Source organism: Aegilops tauschii, chromosome 6 (genome assembly GCF_002575655.3).
Source record: "Aegilops tauschii subsp. strangulata cultivar AL8/78 chromosome 6, Aet v6.0, whole genome shotgun sequence".
Lineage (NCBI taxonomy): Eukaryota > Viridiplantae > Streptophyta > Magnoliopsida > Poales > Poaceae > Aegilops > Aegilops tauschii.
The window spans coordinates 222,203,259-222,209,747 of NC_053040.3; positions in this window are offsets into that span (position 1 = coordinate 222,203,259).

A 6,489-nucleotide genomic window follows, 5' to 3' on the forward strand; every position below is an offset into this window, starting at 1 on the left:
AAAATAGAGTAACGCCTTAAGCAAGATGACATGATGTAGAGGGATAAATTCATGCAATATGATAAAAAAACCATCTTGTTATCCTCGATGGCAACAATACAATACGTGCCTTGCTGCCCCTACTGTCACTGGGAAAGGACACCGCAAGATTGAACCCAAAGCTAAGCACTTCTCCCATTGCAAGAAAGATCAATCTAGTAGGCCAAACCAAACTGATAATTCGAAGAGACTTGCAAAGATAACCAATCATACATAAAAGAATTCAGAAGATTCAAATATTGTTCATAGATAAACTTGATCATAAACCCACGATTCATCGGTCTCAACAAACACACCGCAAAAACAAGATTACATCGAATAGATCTCCACGAGAGAGGGGGAGAACATTGTATTGAGATCCAAAAAGAGAGAAGAAGCCATCTAGCTACTAACTATGGACCCGAAGGTCTGAGGTAAACTACTCACACTTCATCGGAGAGGCTATGGTGATGATGTAGAAGCCCTCCGTGATGGATGCCCCCTCCGGCGGAGCTCTGAAACACGCCCCAAGATGGGATCTCGTGGGTACAGAAGGTTGCGGCGGTGGAATTAGGTTTGTGGCTCCGTATCTGATCGTTTGGGAGTACGTAGGTATATATAGGAGGAAGAAGTACGTCGGTGGAGCAACAGGGGGCCCACGACGATGGAGGGCGCGCCCCCCTACCTCGTGGCCTCCTATTTTGTTTCTTGACGTGGGGTCCAAGTCTCCTGGATCATATTCTTCCTAAAAATCACGTTACCGAAGGTTTCATTCCGTTTGGACTCCGTTTGATATTCCTTTTCTGCGAAACTCTGAAATAGGCAACAAAACAACAATTCCGGGCTGGGCCTCCGGTTAATAGGTTAGTCCCAAAAATAATATAAAAGTGAATAATAAAGCCCAATAATGTCCAAAACAGTAGATAATATAGCATGGAGCAATCAAAAATTATAGATACGTTGGAGACGTATCATGCATCCCGAAGCTTAATTCCTGCTCGTCCTCGAGTAGGTAAATGATAAAAACATAATTTTTTATGTGGAGTGCTACTTAGCATAATTTCAATGTAATTCTTCTTAATTGTGGTATGAATATTCAGATCCGAAAGATTCAAGAAAAAAGTTTAATATTGACATAAAAATAATAATACTTCAAGCATACCAACTAAGCAATCATGTCTTCTCAAAATAACATGGCCAAAGAAAGTTATCCCTACAAAATCATATAGTCTGGCTATGCTCTATCTTCACCACACAAAGTATTTAAATCATGCACAACCCCGATGACAAGCCAAGCAATTGTTTCATACTTTTGACGTTTTCAAACTTTTTTAATCTTCACGCAATACATGAGCGTGAGCCATGGACATAGCAGTATATGTGGAATAGAATGGTGGTTGTGGAGAAGACAAAAAAGGGGAGAAGATAGTCTCACATCAACTAGGCGTATCAACGGGCTATGGAGATGCCAATCAATAGATATCAATGTGAGTGAGTAGGGATTGCCATGCAACGGATGCACTAGAGCTATAAGTATATGAAAGCTCAACAAAAGAAACTAAGTGGTGTGCATCCAACTCGCTTGCTCACGAAGACCTAGGGCATTTTGAGGAAGCCCATCATTGGAATATACAAGCCAAGTTCTATAATGAAAAATTCCCACTAGTATATGAAAGTGACAAAATGAGAGACTCTCTATCATGAAGATCATGGTGCTACTTTGAAGCACAAGTGTGGTAAAAGGATAGTAACATTGTCCCTTCTCTCTTTTTCTCTCATTTTTTTATTTGGCCTTTTCTCTCTCTTTTTTTTATGGCCTCTTTTTTTTCGTCCGGAGTCTCATCCCGACTTGTGGGGGACTCATAGTCTCCATCATCCTTTTCCTCACTTGGGACAATGCTCTAAAAATGAAAATCATCACACTTTTATTTTCTTACAACTCAACAATTACAACTCGATACTTAGAACAAAATATGACTCTATATGAATGCCTCCAGCGGTGTACCGGGATATGCAATGAATCAAGAGTGACATGTATGAAAGACTTATGAATGGTGGCTTTGCCACAAATACGATGTCAACTACATGATCATGCAAAGCAATATGACAATGATGGTGCATGTCATAATAAACGGAACGGTGGAAAGTTGCATGGCAATATATCTCCGAATGGCTATGGAAATGCCATCATAGGTAGGTATGGTGGCTGTTTTGAGGAAGGTTTATGGTGGGTGTATGATACCGGCGAAAAGTGTGCGATATTAGAGAGGCTAGCAATGGTGGAAGGAAGAAGGGTGCGTATAGTCCATGGACTCAACATTAGTCATAAAGAACTCATATACTTGTTGCAAAAATCTACAAGTTATCAAAGCAAAGTATTACGCGCATGCTCCTTGGGGGATAGATTGGTAGGAAAAGACCATCGCTCGTCCCCGACCGCCACTCATAAGGAAGACAATCAATAAATAAATCATGCTCCGACTTCATCACATAACGGTTCACCATACGTGCATGCTACGGGAATCACAAACTTTAACACAAGTATTTCTCAAATTCACAACTACTCAACTAGCATGACTCTAATATCACCATCTTTATATCTCAAAACATTTATCAAGCATCAAACTTCTCATAGTATTCAACACACTCATAAGAAAGTTTCTACAAATCTTGAATACCAAGCATACTAGGATTATTTAAGAAAATTACCATGCTATTTAAGACTCTCAAAATAATCTAAGTGAAGCATGAGAGATCAATAGTTTCTATAAAACAAATCCACCATCGTGCTCTAAAAGATATAAGTGAAGCACTAGAGCAAAACTATATAACTCAAAAGATATAAGAGAAGCACATAGAGTATTCTAACAAATTCCAAATCATGTATGGCTCTCTCAAAAGGTGTGTACAGCAAGGATGATTTTGTTAACTAACAAACAAATACTGAAATCATACAAGACGCTCCAAGCAAAACACATATCATGTGGTGAATAAAAATATAGCTCCAAGTAAAGTTACCGATGGAAGTAGACGAAAGAGGGGATGCCTTCCGGGGCATCCCCAAGCTTTGGCTTTATGGTGTCCTTACATTATCTTGGGGGTGCCATGGGCATCCCCAAGCTTAGGCTCTTGCCACTCCTTGTTCCATAATCCATCAAAATCTTTCACCCAAAACTTGAAAACTTCACAACACAAAACTTAACAGAAAATCTCATGAGCTCCGTTAGCGAAAGAAAACAAAAGACCACTTCAAGGTACTGTAATGAACTCATTCTTTATTTATATTTGTGTTAAACCTACTGTATTCCAACTTCTCTATGGTTTATAAACTCTTTTACTAGCCATAGATTCATCAAAATAAGCAAACAGCACACGAAAAACAGAATCTGTCAAAAACAGAACAGTATGGAGAAATCTGTGACTAACGCAAACTTCTGGAACTCCAAAAAATCTGCCAAAATAGGACGACCTAGACAATTTGTTGATTGATCAGCAGCAATTGGAATCAGTATTTTATCACGTTCTGGTGATTTTTAACAATTGTTTGTGTGAACAGAAAGTTTCTGGAAATTACAGCAAGATCAAATAACTATCATCCAAGAAGATCCTATAGGTTTAACTTGGCACAAACACTAATTAAAACATAGAAACACATCTAACCAGAGGCTATAACAAATATTTATTCCTAAACATAAGCAAAAAGAAAAAAACTAAAAATATAATTGGGTTGCCTCCCAACAAGCGCTATCGTTTAACGCCCCTAGCTAGGCATAAAAGCAAGGATAGATCTAGGTACTGCCATCTTTGGAAGGCAATACATAAGTGGCTCTAATGATAGATTCATATGGTAATTGTATTTTCTTCCTAGGGAAGTGTTCCATGCCTTTCTTTAATGTAAATTGGAATCTAATATTCCCTTCCTTCATATCAATAATTACACCAATCGTTCTAAGGAAAGGTCTACCAAGAATAATAGGACATGAAGGATTGCAATCTATATCAAGAACGATAAAATATAAGGGCACATAATTCCTATTTGCAACAATAAGAACATCATTAATTCTTCCCATAGGTTTCTTAATAATGGAATCTGCAAGGTGCAAGTTTAGAGAGCAATCATCAAAATCACGGAAATCTAGCAAATCGCACAAAGTTTTGGGAATAGTGGAAACACTAGCACCCAAATCACATAAAGCATAGAAATCATGATGTTTAATCTTAATTTTAATAGTAGGTTCCCACTCATCATAAAGTTTTCTAGGGATAGAAACTTCCAACTCAAGTTTTTCTTCATAAGACTGCATTAAAGCATCAACGATATATTTAGTAAACGCTTTATTTTGACTATAAGCATGAGGAGAATTTAGCACGGATTCCAACAAGGAAATACAATCTATCAAAGAGCAATTTTCATAATTAAATTCCTTGAAATCCAAAATAGTGGGTTTATTAGCATCTAGGGTTTTGATTTCTTCAATCCCACTTTTATAAATTTTAGCATCAAGATCTAAAAACTCTGAATTTTTGGAACGCCTTCTAGGTAAAGGTGGATCGTGTTCAGTCCCATCATTATCAAGATTCATATTGCAAAACAAAGATTTAATGGGGGACACATCAATAACTTTTAGATCTTCATCTTTATTTTCATAGAAATTTGAAGAACATGCTTTCATAAAGCAATCTTTCTTAGCACGCATCCTAGCGGTTCTTTCTTTGCACTCATCAATGGAAATTCTCATGGCTTTGAGAGACTCATTGATATCATGCATAGGAGGAATAGATATAAGCTTTAAAGAATCAACATCAAGAGAAATTCTATCAATGTTCCTAGCCAATTCATCAACTTTAAGCAATTTCTCTTCAAGCAAAGCATTGAAATTCTTTTGCGAATTCATAAACTCTTTAACACTAGTCTCAAATTCAGAGGGCATATTATTAAAATTTCCATAAGAGTTGTTGTAGGAATTACCATAATTATTAGAGGAATTACTAGGATAAGGCCTAGGATTAAAGTTTCCTCTATACGCGTTGTTACCAAAATTATTCCTACCAACAAAATTCACATCCATAGATTCATTATTATTCTCAATCAAAGTAGACAAAGGCATATCATTAGGATCAGAAGAAACACTCTTAGTAGCAAATAATTTCATAATTTCATCCATCTTTCCACTCAAAACATTAATTTCTTCTATCGCATGCACTTTTTTATTAGTAGATCTTTCAGTGTGCCATTGACAATAATTAACCATAATATTATCTAGGAGCTTAGTAGCTTCTCCTAAAGTGATTTCCATAAAAGTGCCTCCCGCGGCCGAATCTAAAAGATTTCTAGAAGCAAAATTCAATCCGGCATAAAATTTTTGTATAATCATCCACAAATTCAAACCATGAGTAGGGCAATTACGTATCATTAATTTCATCCTCTCCCAAGATTGTGCAACATGTTCATGATCAAGTTGCTTAAAATTCATAATATCGTTTCTAAGAGAGATGATCTTAGCAGGAGGGAAATACTTAGTGATAAAAGCATCTTTGCACTTGTTCCAAGAATCAATACTATTTTTAGGCAAAGACGAAAACCAAGGTTTAGCACGATCTCTAAGCGAAAAGGGAAATAGCTTCAATTTAACAAAATCATTGTCAACATCTTTCTTCTTTTGCATATCACATAAATCAACGAAGCTATTTAGATGAGTAGTGGCATCTTCACTAGGAAGGCCGACGAATTGATCTTTCATGACAAGATTCAACAAAGCAGCATTGATTTCACAAGATTCAGTATTGGTAAGAGGAGCAATCGGAGTGCTAAGGAAATCATTATTGTTGGTATTGGTAAAGTCACACAATTTGGTGTTATCTTGAGCCATCGTGACGAACAAGCAATCCAACACACGAGCAAACAAAAAGCAAGCGAAAAAGAGGCGAACGGAAAAGAGAGGGCGAATAAAACGGCAAGGGTGAAGTGGGGGAGAGGAAAACGAGAGGCAAATGGCAAATAATGTAATGCGGGAGATAAGGGATTGTGATGGGTACTTGGTATGTTGACTTTTGCGTAGACCTCCTTGGCAACGGCGCCAGAAATCCTTCTTGCTACCTCTTAAGCACTGCATTGGTTTTCCCTTGAAGAGGAAAGGGTGATGCAGCAAAGTAGCGTAAGTATTTCCCTCAGTTTTTGAGAACCAAGGTATCAATCCAGTAGGAGGCTACGCGCGAGTCCCTCGTACCTACACAAAACAAATAACTCCTCGCAACCAACGCGATAAGGGGTTGTCAATCCCTTCACGGTCACTTACGAGAGTGAGATCTGATAGATGTGATAGGATAATATTTCTGGTATTTTTATAATAAAGATGCAAAGTAAAATAAAAGCAAAGTAAAAAGCAAAGGAAATAACTAAGTGTTGGAAGATTGATATGATGAAGGTAGACCCGGGGGCCATAGCTTTCACTAGTGGCTTCTCTCGAGAGC